The sequence below is a fragment of the Oncorhynchus masou genome, chromosome 15 (genome assembly GCF_036934945.1).
Source record: "Oncorhynchus masou masou isolate Uvic2021 chromosome 15, UVic_Omas_1.1, whole genome shotgun sequence".
Classification (NCBI taxonomy): domain Eukaryota; kingdom Metazoa; phylum Chordata; class Actinopteri; order Salmoniformes; family Salmonidae; genus Oncorhynchus; species Oncorhynchus masou.
In genome coordinates, this window is record NC_088226.1 from 70,985,489 (window position 1) to 71,006,641 (window position 21,153).

The 21,153-nt window shown below is 47.5% G+C and overlaps 1 protein-coding gene across 1 annotated transcript in view; it reads right to left on the bottom strand.

Moving 5' to 3' along the window:
* Positions 1-21,153, bottom strand: part of eps8l2 (EPS8 signaling adaptor L2) — a 110,264-nt gene that overhangs the window by 34,906 nt on the left and 54,205 nt on the right. The window lies entirely within an intron of this gene.

Genomic DNA, 21,153 nt, shown 5'->3' on the forward strand with positions numbered 1-21,153 from the left:
TTACAGGTGTACTGGTAGAGAAGACAGAGATATGATATGGAGGGACAGAGAGGAGAGGAAAGAAAACAGTAGTGAGAGAGAGAGAGAGGGGGAGGGACAGAGAGAGAGAGAGAGAGAGAGAGAGAGAGAGAGAGAGGGGGGAGGGACAGAGAGAAGGGGAGGGACAGAGAGAGAGAGACATAGAGAGAGAGAGAGAGAGAGAGAGAGAGAGAGAGAGGGGGGGACAGAGAGAGAGGGGGGGAGGGACAGAGAGAGAGAGAGAGAGGGGAGGGACAGAGAGAGAGAGAGAGAGAGAGGGGGGAGGGACAGAGAGAGAGAGAGAGAGGGGGGGGAGGGACAGAGAGAGAGAGAGAGAGAGGGGGGGAGGGAGGGACAGAGAGAGAGGGGAGGGACAGAGAGAGAGGGGGAGGGACAGAGAGAGAGGGGGAGGGACAGAGAGAGAGGGGGAGGGACAGAGAGAGAGGGGGAGGGACAGAGAGAGAGGGGAGGATAGACAGGAGGATAGAGAGGAGGACAGAGAGGAGGATAGAGAGAGAGAGAGGAGGACAGAGAGAGAGGAGGACAGAGAGGAGGACAGATAGAGAGAGAGGAGGACAGAGAGAGAGGAGGACAGAGAGGAGGACAGATGAGAGAGGAGGACAGAGAGAGAGGAGGACAGAGAGGAGGATAGAGAGAGAGAGAGGAGGACAGAGAGGAGGACAGATAGAGAGAGAGGGGGAGAACAGAGAGAGAGGACAGAGAGGAGGACAGATAGACAGAGAGGAGGTCAGAGAGAGAGGAGGACAGAGAGAGAGGATAGAGAGAGAGGAGGACAGAGAGGAGGATAGAGAGAGAGAGGGGAGGACAGAGAGAGAGGAGGACAGAGAGGAGGATAGAGAGAGAGAGAGGAGGACAGAGAGAGAGGAGGACAGAGAGGAGGACAGATAGAGAGAGAGGAGGACAGAGAGAGAGGAGGACAGAGAGGAGGACAGATGAGAGAGGAGGACAGAGAGAGAGGAGGACAGAGAGGAGGATAGAGAGAGAGAGGAGGACAGAGAGGAGGACAGATAGAGAGAGAGGAGAACAGAGAGAGAGGACAGAGAGGAGGACAGATAGACAGAGAGGAGGTCAGAGAGAGAGGAGGACAGAGAGAGAGGATAGAGAGAGAGGAGGACAGAGAGGAGGATAGAGAGAGAGAGGGGAGGACAGAGAGAGAGGAGGACAGAGAGGAGGAGAGATCGAGAGAGAGGAGGACAGAGAGAGAGGAGGACAGAGAGGAGGACAGATAGAGAGAGAGGAGGACAGAGAGAGAGAGAGGACAGAGAGGAGGATAGAGAGAGAGAGGAGGACAGAGAGAGAGGAGGACAGATAGAGAGAGAGGAGGACAGAGAGAGAGGAGGACAGAGAGGAGGATAGAGAGAGAGAGAGAGAGGAGGACAGAGAGGAGGACAGAGAGAGAGAGAGGACAGAGAGAGAGAGGAGGACAGAGAGAGAGAGAGGAGGACAGAGAAAGAGAGGAGGACAGAGAGACAGAGAGAGAGAGAGGACAGAGAGAGAGAGGACAGAGAGAGAGAGGACAGAGAGAGAGAGGACAGAGAGAGAGAGAGAGGAGGACAGAGAGAGAGAGAGGAGGACAGAGAGAGAGGAGGACAGAGAGAGAGAGTGGAGGACAGAGAGGAGGACAGAGAGGAGGATAGAGAGAGAGAGAGGAGGACAGAGAGGACAGATAGAGAGAGGAGGACAGAGAGAGAGAGGACAGAGAGAGAGAGGAGGACAGAGAGAGAGAGAGGAGGACAGAGAGAGAGAGAGGAGGACAGAGAGAGAGAGGACAGAGAGGAGGACAGAGAGAGAGATGGATAGAGGGGGTAAGTCTGGTGGAGCTGCCAGCAGTAAGGAGGTGAAAAGCCAGGTGTGTGCAACGGCACACACACACCCTCTACTTTAACTGCAACGGCACACACACACACACACACACACACACACACACACACACACACACTCTACTTTAACTGTATTGTAAAGGTGCAGGTCTTATTGCAAATAATTTGCAGATTGCAATTTGACCACGAGAATCCCAAACAGATCATTTTCAAACCTTGTTAACGTTTGGTATCCGGTAAAACGTCTCTACTATGTGTGTGAATACATGGGAACAACATTTTCTGAAATTAAAAATCACCTGGTGTTTTACATTATTTTACATTTCTTATTTGCTCAGAAAACAACTTGCTCAGAAAACAACTTGCTCAGAAAACAACTTGCTCAGAAAACAACTTGCTCAGAAAACAACTTGCTCAGAAAACAACTTGCTCAGAAAACAACTTGCTCAGAAAACAACTTGCTCAGAAAACAATGGGAGGTAAAAATATCTAAATATTTAAATAAAGGCGTTCGCGGGCCTCCAGTTGGGGGAGACCCTGATCTAAAGAACGTTACTAAACCAGCTGTGGTCAACTACACATTACTAATTATGATTCTATGGTGGAGATACAAAACACCAGCTTAGACTAACACCATGGTTTATCGTCCACAAGCGACTCTGGAGCACAGAGTAGGATTGGGGTTGAAGATCAGGCACTACAGACATTACAAGTGTGTGTGTGTGTGTGCGTGTGTGTGTGTGTGCGTGTGTGTGTGTGTTAGTGTGCTCGTGTGTGTGTGTGTGTGTGTGTGTGTGTGTGTGTGTGTGTGTGTGTGTGTGTGTGTGTGTGTGTGTGTGTGTGTGTGTGTGAGTGAGTGTTAGTGTGCTCGTGTGTGTGTGTGTGTGTTAGTGTGTGAGTGTGTGTGTGCGTGCGTGCCCGTGTGCGTGTGTGTGTGTGTGTGTGTGCGTGTGTTCCCAGCAGCTCAGCTTCACTTCCTTGACCAATGCTGCGATAGTGAGCCAATCACTGCTTGTTGTCTTGCTATCCAGATAAATGTTGTTACCTTTGGATTGTTTTTATGAAATGACAGGTCGCCTAGCGACAGACCTAACAATCTCCAGAGAAAGAGATTCTTTCCTGTTCCAAATTAACGTATACTATATTATAATACAGATCCTTTTCAAAAATGCATCGCAAAATGTAATTACCCAACACACTGGGTTGAACCAACGTCGAATTAACGTCTGTGCCCAATGGGCAGTCAGTTACGCTGCATAATTTACATAATATATAGATAGTAATATCTGTCCAGTGTTTAGCATTTGGCAACTTTGTCCTCTAGATATCATTTGCTGAGTTGTGATTGATCCAGTAATGTTACATGTGTGAGTTAGTGACTTATTGAGATCAAAAAACGATTATTCTGGTGAGAGGTCTACAGGTTACAGCTGAACGCAGTCAGGTTTCAGCCCTCCCAGATCCACGGGCAACTCTCTGCTCCTCTCTCTAGTCTACAGTCCCCCTCCCAGATCCACGGTCAACTCTCTGCTCTCTCTAGTCTACAGTCCCCCTCCCAGATCCACGGTCAACTCTCTGCTCCTCTCTCTAGTCTACAGTCCCCCTCCCAGATCCACTGTCAACTCTCTGCTCCTCTCTCTAGTCTACGGTCCCCCTCCCAGATCCACGGTCAACTCTCTGCTCTCTCTAGTCTACAGTCCCCCTCCCAGATCCACGGTCAACTCTCTGCTCCTCTCTCTAGTCTACAGTCCCCCTCCCAGATCCACGGGCAACTCTCTGCTCCTCTCTCTAGTCTACAGTCCCCCTCCCAGATCCACGGTCAACTCTCTGCTCCTCTCTCTAGTCTACAGTCCCCCTTCCAGATCCACGGGCAACTCTCTGCTCTCTCTAGTCTACAGTCCCCCTCCCAGATCCACGGTCAACTCTCTGCTCTCTCTAGTCTACAGTCCCCCTCCCAGATCCACGGGCAACTCTCTGCTCTCTCTAGTCTACAGTCCCCCTCCCAGATCCACGGTCAACTCTCTGCTCCTCTCTCTAGTCTACAGTCCCCCTTCCAGATCCACGGGCAACTCTCTGCTCCTCTCTCTAGTCTACAGTCCCCCTCCCAGATCCACGGTCAACTCTCTGCTCCTCTCTAGTCTACAGTCCCCCTTCCAGATCCACTGTCAGCTCTCTGCTCCTCTCTAGTCTACAGTCCCCCTTCCAGATCCACTGTCAGCTCTCTGCTCTCTCTAGTCTACAGTCCCCCTCCCAGATCCACGGTCAACTCTCTGCTCTCTCTAGTCTACGGTCCCCCTCCCAGATCCACGGTCAACTCTCTGCTCTCTCTAGTCTACAGTCCCCCTCCCAGATCCACGGTCAACTCTCTGCTCCTCTCTCTAGTCTACAGTCCCCCTCCCAGATCCACGGGCAACTCTCTGCTCCTCTCTCTAGTCTACAGTCCCCCTCCCAGATCCACGGTCAACTCTCTGCTCCTCTCTCTAGTCTACAGTCCCCCTTCCAGATCCACGGGCAACTCTCTGCTCCTCTCTCTAGTCTACAGTCCCCCTTCCAGATCCACGGGCAACTCTCTGCTCTCTCTAGTCTACGGTCCCCCTCCCAGATCCACGGTCAACTCTCTGCTCTCTCTAGTCTACAGTCCCCCTCCCAGATCCACGGTCAACTCTCTGCTCCTCTCTCTAGTCTACAGTCCCCCTCCCAGATCCACGGTCAACTCTCTGCTCTCTCTAGTCTACAGTCCCCCTCCCAGATCCACTGTCAACTCTCTGCTCCTCTCTCTAGTCTACAGTCCCCCTCCCAGATCCACGGTCAACTCTCTGCTCTCTCTAGTCTACAGTCCCCCTCCCAGATCCACGGTCAACTCTCTGCTCCTCTCTCTAGTCTACAGTCCCCCTTCCAGGTCCACGGTCAACTCTCTGCTCCTCTCTCTAGTCTACAGTCCCCCTTCCAGGTCCACGGTCAACTCTCTCCTCTCTCTAGTGTCTACAGTCCCCCTCCCAGATCCACTGTCAACTCTCTGCTCTCTCTAGTCTACAGTCCCCCTTCCAGATCCACTGTCAACTCTCTGCTCCTCTCTCTAGTCTACAGTCCCCCTCCCAGATCCACGGTCAACTCTCTGCTCCTCTCTCTAGTCTACAGTCCCCCTTCCAGACCCACTGTCAACTCTCTGCTCTCTCTCATCTACAGTCCCCCTCCCATTTCCACGGTCAACTCTCTGCTTCTCTCTCTAGTCTACAGTCCCCCTCCCAGATCCACTGTCAACTCTCTGCTCTCTCTCTAGTCTACGGTCCCCCTCCCAGATCCACTGTCAACTCTCTAGTGTCTACAGTCCCCCTCCCAGATCCACTGTCAACTCTCTAGTGTCTACAGTCCCCCTCCCAGATCCACTGTCAACTCTCTGCTATCTCTCTAGTGTCTACGGTCCCCCTCCCAGATCCACTGTCAACTCTCTAGTGTCTACAGTCCCCCTCCCAGATCCACTGTCAACTCTCTGCTCTCTCGAGTCTACAGTCCCCCTCCCAGATCCACTGTCAACTCTCTGCTCTCTCGAGTCTACAGTCCCCCTCCCAGATCCACTGTCAACTCTCTGCTCTCTCGAGTCTACAGTCCCCCTCCCAGATCCACTGTCAACTCTCTGCTCTCTCTAGTCTACAGTCCCCCTCCCAGATCAACTGTCAACTATCTAGTGTCTACAGTCCCCCTCCCAGATCCACTGTCAACTCTCTGCTCTCTCGAGTCTACAGTCCCCCTCCCAGATCCACGGTCAACTCTCTGCTCTCTCTCTAGTCTACAGACCCCCTCCCAGATCCACTGTCAACTCTCTGCTCCTCTCTCTAGTCTACAGTCCCCCTCCCAGATCCACTGTCAACTCTCTGCTCTCTCTAGTCAACAGTCCCCCTCCCAGATCCACTGTCAACTCTCTGCTCTCTCTAGTCTACAGTCCCCCTCCCAGATCCACTGTCAACTCTCTGCTCTCTCTAGTCTACGGTCCCCCTCCCAGATCCACGGTCAACTCTCTGCTCTCTCTAGTCTACAGTCCCCCTCCCAGATCCACTGTCAACTCTCTGCTCTCTCTAGTCTACAGTCCCCCTTCCAGATCCACTGTCAACTCTCTGCTCTCTCTAGTCTACAGTCCCCCTCCCAGATCCACGGTCAACTCTCTGCTCTCTCTAGTCTACAGTCCACCTCCCAGATCCACGGTCAACTCTCTGCTCTCTCTAGTCCCAGAAGTTTCAACACATTCATATGAAGATGGTTGCTTTCCCTTTCTAATCTCTACATAACATGTTGACAAACTCACTGTGGAATGTGATAACTTCAAATGTAGTATTTCTGTTTGAATAGTATTTTTTATACTCTATGTTATCCGTCAATGAGTTTCAGGACCAACCCCACTGCAAATAGACTAGGCTACATTCACTACGTAAGCTAGAACAAAGTCTGCTTTTCTCAGATGCTATTTACGTGAAATATAAGTAAAAGAATGTAGCTAAAAAATGAGCTGCTCCTTATTTATTTTATATAACCTTTATTTAACTAGATAAGTCAGTTAAGAACAAATTCTTGTTTTCAATGACGACCTACCGGGGAACAGCGGGTTAACTTCCTTGCTCAGGGGAACAGCGGGTTAACTGCCCTGTTCAGGGGAACAGCGGGTTAACTGCCTTGTTCAAGGGAAGAGCGGGTTAACTGCCTTGTTCAGGGGAAGAGCGGGTTAACTGCCTTGTTCAGGGGAACAGCGGGTTAACTGCCTTGTTCAGGGGAACAGCGGGTTAACTGCCTTGTTCAGGGGAACAGCGGGTTAACTGCCTTGTTCAGGGGAACAGCGGGTTAACTGCCTTGTTCAGGGGAACAGCGGGTTAACTGCCTTGTTCAGGGGAACAGCGGGTTAACTGCCTTGTTCAGGGGAACAGCGGGTTAACTGCCTTGTTCAGGGGAACAGCGGGTTTAACTGCCTTGTTCAGGGGAACAGCGGGTCAACTGCCTTGTTCAGGGGAACAGCGGGTCAACTGCCTTGTTCAGGGGAACAGCGGGTCAACTGCCTTGTTCAGGGAACAGCGGGTCAACTGCCTTGTTCAGGGGAACAGCGGGTCAACTGCCTTGTTCAGGGGAACAGCGGGTCAACTGCCTTGTTCAGGGGAACAGCGGGTCAACTGCCTTGTTCAGGGGAACAGCGGGTCAACTGCCTTGTTCAGGGGAACAGCGGGTCAACTGCCTTGTTCAGGGGAACAGCGGGTCAACTGCCTTGTTCAGGGGAACAGCGGGTCAACTGCCTTGTTCAGGGAACAGCGGGTCAACTGCCTTGTTCAGGGGAACAGCGGGTCAACTGCCTTGTTCAGGGGAACAGCGGGTCAACTGCCTTGTTCAGGGGAACAGCGGGTCAACTGCCTTGTTCAGGGGAACAGCGGGTCAACTGCCTTGTTCAGGGGAACAGCGGGTCAACTGCCTTGTTCAGGGGAACAGCGGGTCAACTGCCTTGTTCAGGGGAACAGCGGGTCAACTGCCTTGTTCAGGGAACAGCGGGTCAACTGCCTTGTTCAGGGGAACAGCGGGTCAACTGCCTTGTTCAGGGAACAGCGGGTCAACTGCCTTGTTCAGGGGAACAGCGGGTCAACTGCCTTGTTCAGGGGAACAGCGGGTCAACTGCCTTGTTCAGGGGAACAGCGGGTCAACTGCCTTGTTCAGGGGAACAGCGGGTCAACTGCCTTGTTCAGGGGAACAGCGGGTCAACTGCCTTGTTCAGGGGAACAGCGGGTCAACTGCCTTGTTCAGGGGAACAGCGGGTCAACTGCCTTGTTCAGGGGAACAGCGGGTCAACTGCCTTGTTCAGGGGAACAGCGGGTCAACTGCCTTGTTCAGGGAACAGCGGGTCAACTGCCTTGTTCAGGGAACAGCGGGTCAACTGCCTTGTTCAGGGGAACAGCGGGTCAACTGCCTTGTTCAGGGGAACAGCGGGTCAACTGCCTTGTTCAGGGGAACAGCGGGTCAACTGCCTTGTTCAGGGGAACAGCGGGTCAACTGCCTTGTTCAGGGGAACAGTGGGTCAACTGCCTTGTTCAGGAGAACTGTGGGTTAACTGCTTTGGGTTAACTGCCTTGTTCAGGGGAACAGCGGGTTTAACTGCCTTGCTCAGGGGAACAGCAGGTTTAACTGCCTTGTTCAGGGGAACAGTGGGTTAACTGCCTTGTTCAGGGGAACAGTGGGTTAACTGCCTTGTTCAGGGGAACAGTGGGTTAACTGCCTTGTTCAGGGGAACAGTGGGTTAACTGCCTTGTTCAGGGGAACAGCGGGTTAACTGCCTTGTTCAGGGGAACAGCGGGTCAACTGCCTTGTTCAGGGGAACAGCGGGTCAACTGCCTTGTTCAGGGGAACAGCGGGTCAACTGCCTTGTTCAGGGGAACAGTGGGTCAACTGCCTTGTTCAGGGGAACAGTGGGTTAAACTGCCTTGTTCAGGGGCAGAACTGCATATCTGCTTGTTTAGCTGAATGCGCTTTATTACTGCGTTAACATATTTTGACGTGCGGGTGTCTGCTGGACAGGTATCTCACCTCAGACAAGGTCAGCGGTCTCCAAGTTTTCTGTCTCTTTTATTCAAATGAAATCCTGGATCCTGGTTACAATGTTGAATTGACACTGACCTGCTAAGGGTGACAGCTTCACATATCATGTCAATATCGCCATCTACTGGACATTAAAGGTCAACGCCGTCTACTGCACCATGACCGGCCTTTAAACAAGAGGGGAATCAATCAAATCAAATGGAAATCATTTGTAAATGCGTCAAAGTAAATGCATTTAAATTTGTATTGGATTAACGTGTCGACAAACATATATTTGATCATGAATAGCATCCGGTACAATGTCTGCAATTTGATTTCACCAGCCGAGAAACGTGGTTTGTCATTCAACTAAAGGATCTCCAGTCTACCAGCAGAAGAACTAGTAGTATTTTACTGGGTGACTTTCACTTTTACTCGAGTCATTTTCTATCAAGGTATCTTTACTTTTACTCAAGTATGATAATTGGGTACTTTTTCCACCACTGACGCGCAGTCGTAAGATGTCCAGCTAGTGATTTGTTATGCTAACAAGCTAGCAAGAGGTTGCATAGGGAAATATCTGGACACTGTCCTGTTACCTCCATTTCCTCTCCTCCCTGCTCTGTTCCTCTCTTCCTGCTCCTCTATCTATCTATCTAACAGGTGAAACACAGTACAGCCAGGTGTCTGTCCTGAGAGAGAGAGAGAGAGAGAGACAGAGAGAGAGAGAGACAGAGAGAGTCAGAGAGAGAGACAGAGAGAGAGAGACAGAGAGAGTCAGAGAGAGAGACAGAGAGAGAGAGACAGAGTTTCCCATCTCTGTATTCGACGGGAAGGTGTGCATATCAGTTTGTTAAGGGTTGGTATATACTATATACTATTCAGGGTCAGTACTATATACTATATACTATTCAGGGTCAGTACTATATACTGTTTACTATTCAGGTGCATCACTATATACTGTATACTATTTAGGTACAGCACTATATACTGTATACTAATCAGGTACAGCACTATATACTGTGTACTATTCAGGTACAGCACTATATACTGTATACTATTCAGGTACATCACTATATACTGTATACTATTCAGGTATAGCACTATATACTGTATACTATTCAGGTACATCACTATATACTATTCAGGTACAGCACTATATACTGTATACTATTCAGGTACATCACTATATACTGTATACTATTCAGGTACATCACTATATACTGTATTATATTCAGGGTCAGTACTATATACTATTCAGGGTCAGTACTATATACTATATACTATTCAGGGTCAGTACTATATACTATATACTATTCAGGGTCAGTACTATATACTGTATACTATTCAGGGTCAGTACTATATACTATTCAGGGTCAGTACTATATACTATATACTATTCAGGGTCAGTACTATATACTATATACTATTCAGGGTCAGTACTATATACTATATACTATTCAGGGTCAGTACTATATACTGTATACTATTCAGGGTCAGTACTATATACTATTCAGGGTCAATACTATATACTATTCAGGGTCAGTACTATATACTATTCAGGGTCAGTACTATATACTGTATACTATTCAGGGTCAGTACTATATACTATTCAGGGTCAATACTATATACTATTCAGGGTCAGTACTATATACTGTATACAATTCAGGGTCAGTACTATATACTATTCAGGGTCAGTACTATATACTATTCAGGGTCAGTACTATATACTGTATACTATTCAGGGTCAGTACTATATAATGTATTTTATTCAGGGTCAGTACTATATACTATTCAGGGTCAGCACTATATACTATTCAGGGTCAGCACTATATACTATTCAGGGTCAGCACTATATACTATATACTATTCAGATACATCACTATATACTGTATACTATTCAGGTACATCACTATATACTATATACTATTCAGGTATAGCACTATATACTGTATACTATTTAGGTACAGCACTATATACTGTATACTATTTAGGTACAGCACTATATACTGTATACTATTCAGGTACATCACTATATACTGTATTATATTCAGGGTCAGTACTATATACTATTCAGGGTCAGTACTATATACTATATACTATTCAGGGTCAGTACTATATACTATTCAGGGTCAGTACTATATACTATTCAGGGTCAGTACTATATACTATTCAGGGGCAGGACTATATACTATTCAGGGTCAGTACTATATACTGTATACTATTCAGGGTCAGTACTATATACTATATACTATTCAGGGTCAGTACTATATACTGTTTACTATTCAGGTACATCACTATATACTGTATACTATTTAGGTACAGCACTATATACTGTATACTAATCAGGTACAGCACTATATACTGTGTACTATTCAGGTACAGCACTATATACTGTATACTATTCAGGTACAGCACTATATACTGTATACTATTCAGGTACAGCACTATATACTGTATACTATTCAGGTACATCACTATATACTGTATACTATTCAGGTACATCACTATATACTGTATTATATTCAGGGTCAGTACTATATACTATTCAGGGTCAGTACTATATACTATATACTATTCAGGGTCAGTACTATATACTATATACTATTCAGGGTCAGTACTATATACTGTATACTATTCAGGGTCAGTACTATATACTATTCAGGGTCAGTACTATATACTATTCAGGGTCAGTACTATATACTATATACTATTCAGGGTCAGTACTATATACTATATACTATTCAGGGTCAGTACTATATACTGTATACTATTCAGGGTCAGTACTATATACTATTCAGGGTCAATACTATATACTATTCAGGGTCAGTACTATATACTATTCAGGGTCAGTACTATATACTGTATACTATTCAGGGTCAGTACTATATACTATTCAGGGTCAATACTATATACTATTCAGGGTCAATACTATATACTATTCAGGGTCAGTACTATATACTGTATACTATTCAGGGTCAGTACTATATACTATTCAGGGTCAGTACTATATACTATTCAGGGTCAGTACTATATACTGTATACTATTCAGGGTCAGTACTATATAATGTATTTTATTCAGGGTCAGTACTATATACTATTCAGGGTCAGCACTATATACTATTCAGGGTCAGCACTATATACTATTCAGGGTCAGCACTATATACTATATACTATTCAGATACATCACTATATACTGTATACTATTCAGGTACATCACTATATACTATATACTATTCAGGTATAGCACTATATACTGTATACTATTTAGGTACAGCACTATATACTGTATACTATTTAGGTACAGCACTATATACTGTATACTATTCAGGTACATCACTATATACTGTATTATATTCAGGGTCAGTACTATATACTATTCAGGGTCAGTACTATATACTATTCAGGGTCAGTACTATATACTATTCAGGGGCAGTACTATATACTATTCAGGGTCAGTACTATATACTGTATACTATTCAGGGTCAGTACTATATACCATATACTATTCAGGGTCAGTACAATATACTATATACTATTCAGGGTCAGTACTATATACTGTATACTATTCAGGGTCAGTACTACACACTATTCAGGGTCAATACTATATACTATTCAGGGTCAGTACTATATACTATTCAGGGTCAGTACTATATACTGTATACTATTCAGGGTCAGTACTATATACTATTCAGGGTCAGTACTATATACTATTCAGGGTCAGTACTATATACTATTCAGGGTCAGTACTATATACTGTATACTATTCAGGGTCAGTACTATATACTATTCAGGGTCAGTACTATATACTGTATACTATTCAGGGTCAGTACTATATACTATTCAGGGTCAGTACTATATATTGTATTTTATTCAGGGTCAGTACTATATACTATATACTATTCAGGGTCAGTACTATATACTATATACTATTCAGGGTCAGCACTATATACACTATATACTATTCAGATACATCACTATATACTGTATACTATTCAGGTACATCACTATATACTGTATACTATTCAGGTACATCACTATATACTGTATACTATTCAGGTACATCACTATATACTGTATACTATTCAGGTACATCACTATATACTGTATACTATTCAGGTACATCACTATATACTGTATACTATTCAGGTACAGCACTATATACTGTATACTATTCAGGTACATCACTATATACTGTATACTATTCAGGTTCGAGTACATCACTATATACTGTATACTATGCAGGTACAGCACTAGATACTGTATACTATTCAGGTACATCACTATATACTGTATACTATTCAGGTACATCACTATATACTGTATACTATTCAGGTATAGCACTATATACTGTATACTATTTAGGTACAGCACTATATACTGTATACTATTTAGGTACAGCACTATATACTGTATACTATTCAGGTACATCACTATATACTGTATTATATTCAGGGTCAGTACTATATACTATTCAGGGTCAGTACTATATACTATTCAGGGTCAGTACTATATACTATTCAGGGGCAGTACTATATACTATTCAGGGTCAGTACTATATACTGTATACTATTCAGGGTCAGTACTATATACCATATACTATTCAGGGTCAGTACAATATACTATATACTATTCAGGGTCAGTACTATATACTGTATACTATTCAGGGTCAGTACTATACACTATTCAGGGTCAATACTATATACTATTCAGGGTCAGTACTATATACTATTCAGGGTCAGTACTATATACTGTATACTATTCAGGGTCAGTACTATATACTATTCAGGGTCAGTACTATATACTATTCAGGGTCAGTACTATATACTATTCAGGGTCAGTACTATATACTGTATACTATTCAGGGTCAGTACTATATACTATTCAGGGTCAGTACTATATACTGTATACTATTCAGGGTCAGTACTATATACTATTCAGGGTCAGTACTATATATTGTATTTTATTCAGGGTCAGTACTATATACTATATACTATTCAGGGTCAGTACTGTATACTATATACTATTCAGGGTCAGCACTATATACACTATATACTATTCAGATACATCACTATATACTGTATACTATTCAGGTACATCACTATATACTGTATACTATTCAGGTACATCACTATATACTGTATACTATTCAGGTACAGCACTATATACTGTATACTATTCAGGTACATCACTATATACTGTATACTATTCAGGTACAGCACTATATACTGTATACTATTCAGGTACATCACTATATACTGTATACTATTCAGGTACATCACTATATACTGTATACTATTCAGGTACAGGTACATCACTATATACTATATACTATTTAGGTACATCACTATATACTATTCAGGTACATCACTATATACTGTATACTATTCAGGTACATCACTATATACTGTATACTATTCAGGTACATCATTATATACTGTGTACTATTCAGGTACATCACTATATACTGTATACTATTCAGGTACATCACTGTATACTGTATACTATTCAGGTACATCACTATATACTGTATACTATTCAGGTACATCACTATATACTGTATACTATTCAGGTACAGCACTATATACTGTATACTATTCAGGTACATCACTATATACTGTATACTATTCAGGTACATCACTATATACTATATACTATTCAGGTACATCACTATATACATATGTAGCAGGACACGTCTCTCTGTTTCTGACCCTAACTGGAATATCCCCGATCCACAACAAATATGAGGCACCTGGCTTGATAACATTTCTTTGGAGGTGTGGGCAGAATGTTTACATACCGAGCAGGGACATTGTTCACGGCATGCCGTGCCGAACACGGGCCACCGCGCATTCCGCGACATTGATTGTCTATCGGAACAATTGAAAAGTAAATGTTGCCTACAGCCCTCACCTCGCCCAGTCAAAGGTCAACCATATCTCCAAAGTAAATGTTGCCTACAGCCCTCACCTCGCCCAGTCAAAGGTCAACCATACCTCCAAAGTAAATGTTGCCTACAGCCCTCACCTCGCCCAGTCAAAGGTCAACCATACCTCCAAAGTAAATGTTGCCTACAGCCCTCACCTCGCCCAGTCAAAGGTCAACCATATCTACAAAGTAAATGTTGCCTACAGCCCTCACCTCACCCAGTCAAAGGTCAACCATATCTCCAAAGTAAATGTTGCCTACAGCCCTCACCTCGCCCAGTCAAAGGTCAACCATATCTCCAAAGTAAATGTTGCCTACAGCCCTCACCTCGCCCAGTCAAAGGTCAACCATACCTCCAAAGTAAATGTTGCCTACAGCCCTCACCTCGCCCAGTCAAAGGTCAACCATACCTCCAAAGTAAATGTTGCCTACAGCCCTCACCTCGCCCAGTCAAAGGTCAACCATATCTCCAAAGTAAATGTTGCCTACAGCCCTCACCTCGCCCAGTCAAAAGTCAACCATATCTCCAAAGTAAATGTTGCCTACAGCCAACACCTCGCCCAGTCAAAGGTCAACCGTATCTCCAAAGTAAATGTTGCCTGCAGCCCTCACCTCGCCCAGTCAAAGGTCAACCATATCTCCAAAGTAAATAGACCCGTAGCCTATGATGGTATGGGTAGGCTACAGTATTTCTGTGCAATAGGAGCATGACATCATATCCTATTTAATCTCAAAGCCAATACCAAGGCAGGAAGACAATTGATAAACAAAAACACAGACCAATTGCTATACCCCGCCCCTCCACCTATACCCCGCCCCTCCACCTATACCCCGCCCCTCCACCTATACCCCGCCCCTCCACCTATACCCCGCCCCTCCACCTATACCCCGCCCCTCCACCTATACCCCGCCCCTCCACCTATACCCCGCCCCTCCCCTCCACAGCCCTATCATCACCCAATGCCAAGTGAGTGTAATCAAACAGTAACCTATTGTCTCGGAGATAATATCTTCCTGCTATCTCTCATGGTGTCACTGTCATGGTGTCACTGTCAGGGTGTCACTGTCATGGTGTCACTGTCACTGTCAGGGTGTCACTGTCATGGTGTCACTGTCAGGGTGTCACTGTCAGGGTGTCACTGTCATGGTGTCACTGTCATGGTGTCACTGTCACTGTCAGGGTGTCACTGTCATGGTGTCACTGTCAGGGTGTCACTGTCAGGGTGTCACTGTCATGGTGTCACTGTCATGGTGTCACTGTCATGGTGTCACTGTCATGGTGTCACTGTCATGGTGTCACTGTCATGGTGTCACTGTGTCACTGTGTCACTGTCATGGTGTCACTGTGTCACTGTCATGGTGTCACTGTCAGAGTGTCACTGTCAGGGTGTCACTGTCAGGGTGTCACTGTCAGGGTGTCACTGTCATGGTGTCACTGTCATGGTGTCACTGTCATGGTGTCACTGTCATGGTGTCACTGTGTCACTGTCATGGTGTCACTGTCATGGTGTCACTGTCATGGTGTCACTGTGTCACTGTCATGGTGTCACTGTCATGGTGTCACTGTCATGGTGTCACTGTGTCACTGTCATGGTGTCACTGTCACTGTGTCACTGTCATGGTGTCACTGTGTCACTGTCATGGTGTCACTGTCATGGTGTCCCTGTCATGGTGTCACTGTCATGGTGTCACTGTCATGGTGTCACTGTCATGGTGTCACTGTCATGGTGTCACTGTCATGGTGTCATGGTGACACTGTCATGGTGTCACTGTCATGGTGTCACTGTCATGGTGTCACTGTGTCACTGTCATGGTGTCACTGTGTCACTGTCACTGTGTCACTGTCATGGTGTCACTGTCAGGGTGTCACTGTCAGGGTGTCACTGTCAGGGTGTCACTGTCAGGGTGTCACTGTCATGGTGTCACTGTCAGGGTGTCACTGTCAGGGTGTCACTGTCATGGTGTCACTGTCACTGTCAGGGTGTCACTGTCATGGTGTCACTGTCAGGGTGTCACTGTCATGGTGTCACTGTCATGGTGTCACTGTCATGGTGTCACTGTGTCACTGTGTCACTGTCATGGTGTCACTGTGTCACTGTCATGGTGTCACTGTCATGGTGTCACTGTCAGAGTGTCACTGTCAGGGTGTCACTGTCAGGGTGTCACTGTCATGGTGTCACTGTCATGGTGTCACTGTCATGGTGTCACTGTGTCACTGTCATGGTGTCACTGTCATGGTGTCACTGTCATGGTGTCACTGTGTCACTGTCATGGTGTCACTGTCATGGTGTCACTGTCATGGTGTCACTGTGTCACTGTCATGGTGTCACTGTCATGGTGTCACTGTCATGGTGTCACTGTGTCACTGTCATGGTGTCACTGTCACTGTGTCACTGTCATGGTGTCACTGTGTCACTGTCATGGTGTCACTGTCATGGTGTCCCTGTCATGGTGTCACTGTGTCACTGTCATGGTGTCACTGTCATGGTGTCCCTGTCATGGTGTCACTGTCATGGTGTCACTGTCATGGTGTCACTGTCATGGTGTCACTGTCATGGTGTCACTGTCATGGTGTCATGGTGACACTGTCATGGTGTCACTGTCATGGTGTCACTGTCATGGTGTCACTGTGTCACTGTCACTGTGTCACTGTCATGGTGTCACTGTCAGGGTGTCACTGTCAGGGTGTCACTGTCAGGGTGTCACTGTCAGGGTGTCACTGTCATGGTGTCACTGTCAGGGTGTCACTGTCATGGTGTCACTGTCATGGTGTCACTGTCATGGTGTCACTGTGTCACTGTCATGGTGTCACTGTCATGGTGTCACTGTCATGGTGTCACTGTCATGGTGTCACTGTCATGGTGTCACTGTGTCACTGTCATGGTGTCACTGTCATGGTGTCACTGTCAGGGTGTCACTGTCACTGTCAGGGTGTCACTGTCAGGGTGTCACTGTCATGGTGTCACTGTCACTGTCAGGGTGTCACTGTCACTGTCAGGGTGTCACTGTCAGGGTGTCACTGTCATGGTGTCACTGTCATGGTGTCACTGTGTCACTGTCATGGTGTCACTGTCATGGTGTCACTGTCATGGTGTCACTGTCATGGTGTCACTGTCATGGGGGTGATCCTAGTAAACAACAGGGGGAGGGGGCTGATCCAAGTAAACAACAGGGGGAGGGGCCTGATCCTAGTAAATAACAGGGGGAGGGGGCTGATCCTAGTAAACAAAAGGGGGTGGGGGCTGATCCTAGTAAACAACAGGGGGAAGGGCTGATCCTAGTAAACAACAGGGGGGAGGGGCTGATCCTAGTAAACAACAGGGGGGACTGATCCTAGTAAACAACAGGGGAAGGGGGCTGATCCTAGTAAACAACAGGTGGGGAGGGGGCTGATCCTAGTAAACAACAGGGAAAGGGGGGGTGATCCTAGTAAACAACAGGGGGAGGGGACTGATCCTAGTAAACAACAGGGGGAGGGGGCTGATCCTAGTAAACAACAGGAGGGAGGGGACTGATCCTAGTAAACAACAGGGGAGGGGACTGATCCTAGTAAACAACAGGGGGTGGGGGCTGATCCTAGTAAACAACAAGGGGTGGGGGCTGATCCTAGTAAACAACAGGGGAAGGGGGCTTATCCTAGTAAACAACAGGTGGTGGGGGCTGATCCTAGTAAACAACAGGGGGAGGGGGCTGATCCTAGTAAACAAAAGGGGAGGGGACTGATCCTAGTAAACAAAAGGGGGAGGGGGCTGATCCTAGTAAACAACAGGGGGAGGGGCTGATCCTAGTAAACAACAGGGGGAGGGGGCTGATCCTAGTAAACAACAGGGGGAGGGGGCTGATCCTAGTAAACAACAGGGGGAGGGGACTGATCCTAGTAAACAAAAGGGGAGGGGGCTGATCCTAGTAAACAACAGGGGGAGGGGCTGATCCTAGTAAACAAAAGGGGGAGGGGGCTGATCCTAGTAAACAACAGGGGGAGGGGGCTGATCCTAGTAAACAACAGGGGGAGGGGCTGATCCTAGTAAACAACAGGGGGAGGGGACTGATCCTAGTAAACAACAGGGGGAGGGGACTGATCCTAGTAAACAAAAGGGGGAGGGGGCTGATCCTAGTAAACAACAGGGGGAGGGGCTGATCCTAGTAAACAACAGGGGGAGGGGGCTGATCCTAGTAAACAAAAGGGGGAGGGGGCTGATCCTAGTAAACAACAGGGGAGGGGCTGATCCTAGTAAACAACAGGGGGAGGGGGGCTGATCCTAGTAAACAACAGGGGGAGGGGGCTGATCCTAGTTAACAAAAGGGGAGGGGGCTGATCCTAGTAAACAACAGGGGGAGGGGGCTGATCCTAGTAAACAACAGGGGGAGGGGGCTGATCCTAGTAAACAACAGGGGGGGAGGGGGCTGATCCTAGTAAACAACAGGGGGGAGGGGACTGATCCTAGTAAACAACAGGGGGGGAGGGGACTGATCCTAGTAAACAACAGGGGGGAGGGGGCTGATCCTAGTAAACAACAGGGAAAGGGGGGGTGATCCTAGTAAACAACAGGGGGAGGGGACTGATCCTAGTAAACAACAGGGGGAGGGGGCTGATCCTAGTAAACAACAGGAGGGAGGGGGCTGATCCCAGTAAATAACAGGGGAGGGGCTGATCCCAGTAAACAAAAGGGGGAGGGGGCTGATCCTAGTAAACAACAGGGAAAGGGGGGTGATCCTAGTAAACAACAGGGGGAGGGGACTGATCCTAGTAAACAACAGGGGGAGGGGACTGATCCTAGTAAACAACAGGGGGAGGGGGCTGATCCTAGTAAACAACAGGAGGGAGGGGGCTGATCCTAGTAAACAACAGAGGGAGGGGACTGATCCTAGTAAACAACAGGGGGGACTGATCCTAGTAAACAACAGGGGGAGTGGGCTGATCCTAGTAAACAACAGGGGGTGGGGGCTGATCCTAGTAAACAACAAGGGGTGGGGGCTGATCCTAGTAAACAACAGGGGAAGGGGGCTTATCCTAGTAAACAACAGGTGGTGGGGGCTGATCCTAGTAAACAACAGGGGGAGGGGGCTGATCCTAGTAAACAACAGGGGGAGGGGCTGATCCTAGTAAACAACAGGGGGAGGGGGCTGATCCTAGTAAACAACAGGGGGAGGGGGCTGATCCTAGTAAACAACAGGGGGAGGGGACTGATCCTAGTAAACAACAGGGGGAGTGGGCTGATCCTAGTAAACAACAGGGGGTGGGGGCTGATCCTAGTAAACAACAAGGGGTGGGGGCTGATCCTAGTAAACAACAGGGGAAGGGGGCTTATCCTAGTAAACAACAGGTGGTGGGGGCTGATCCTAGTAAACAACAGGGGGAGGGGGCTGATCCTAGTAAACAACAGGGGGAGGGGGCTGATCCTAGTAAACAACAGGGGAGGGGGCTGATCCTAGTAAACAACAGGGGGAGGGGCTGATCCTAGTAAACAACAGGGGGAGGGGCTGATCCTAGTAAACAACAAGGGGGAGGGGACTGATCCTAGTAAACAACAGGGGGAGGGGCTGATCCTAGTAAACAACAGGGGGGAGGGGGCTGATCCTAGTAAACAACAGGGGGGGGGCTGATCCTAGTAAACAACAGGGGGGAGGGGGCTGATCCTAGTAAACAACAGGGGGAGGGGGCTGATCCTAGTAAACAACAGGGGGAGGGGGCTGATCCTAGTAAACAACAGGGGAGGGGACTGATCCTAGTAAACAAAAGGGGGAGGGGGCTGATCCTAGTAAACAACAGGGGGAGGGGCTGATCCTAGTAAACAACAGGGGGAGGGGGCTGATCCTAGTAAACAACAGGGGGGAGGGGGCTGATCCTAGTAAACAACAGGGGGGGAGGGGCTGATCCTAGTAAACAACAGGGGGAGGGGACTGATCCTAGTAAACAAAAGGGGGAGGGGGCTGATCCTAGTAAACAACAGAGGGAGGGGACTGATCCTAGTAAACAACAGGGGGGGGGGGGCTGATCCTAGTAAACAACAGGGGAAGGGGGCTGATCCTAGTAAACAACAGGAGGGAGGGGACTGATCCTAGTAAACAACAGGGGGAGGGGACTGATCCTAGTAAACAACAGGGGGTGGGGGCTGATCCTAGTAAACAACAAGGGGTGGGGGCTGATCCTAGTAAACAACAGGGGAAGGGGGTTTATCCTAGTAAACAACAGGTGGTGGGGGCTGATCCTAGTAAACAACAGGGGGGAGGGGGCTGATCCTAGTAAACAAAAGGGGGAGGGGACTGATCCTAGTAAACAAAAGGGGGAGGGGGCTGATCCTAGTAAACAACAGGGGAGGGGGGCTGATCCTAGTAAACAACAGGGGGAGGGGCTGATCCTAGTAAACAACAGGGGGAGGGGGCTGATCCTAGTAAACAACAGGGGAGGGGACTGATCCTAGTAAACAAAAGGGGAGGGGGCTGATCCTAGTAAACAACAGGGGGAGGGGCTGATCCTAGTAAACAAAAGGGGGAGGGGGCTGATCCTAGTAAACAACAGGGGGAGGGGACTGATCCTAGTAAACAACAGGGGGAGGGGACTGATCCTAGTAAACAACAGGGGGAGGGGACTGATCCTAGTAAACAAAAGGGGAGGGGGCTGATCCTAGTAAACAACAGGGGGAGGGGCTGATCCTAGTAAACAACAGGGGGAGGGGGCTGATCCTAGTAAACAAAAGGGGGAGGGGGCTGATCCTAGTAAACAACAGGGGGAGGGGCTGATCCTAGTAAACAACAGGGGGAGGGGGCTGATCCTAGTAAACAACAGGGGGAGGGGGCTGATCCTAGTTAACAAAAGGGGGAGGGG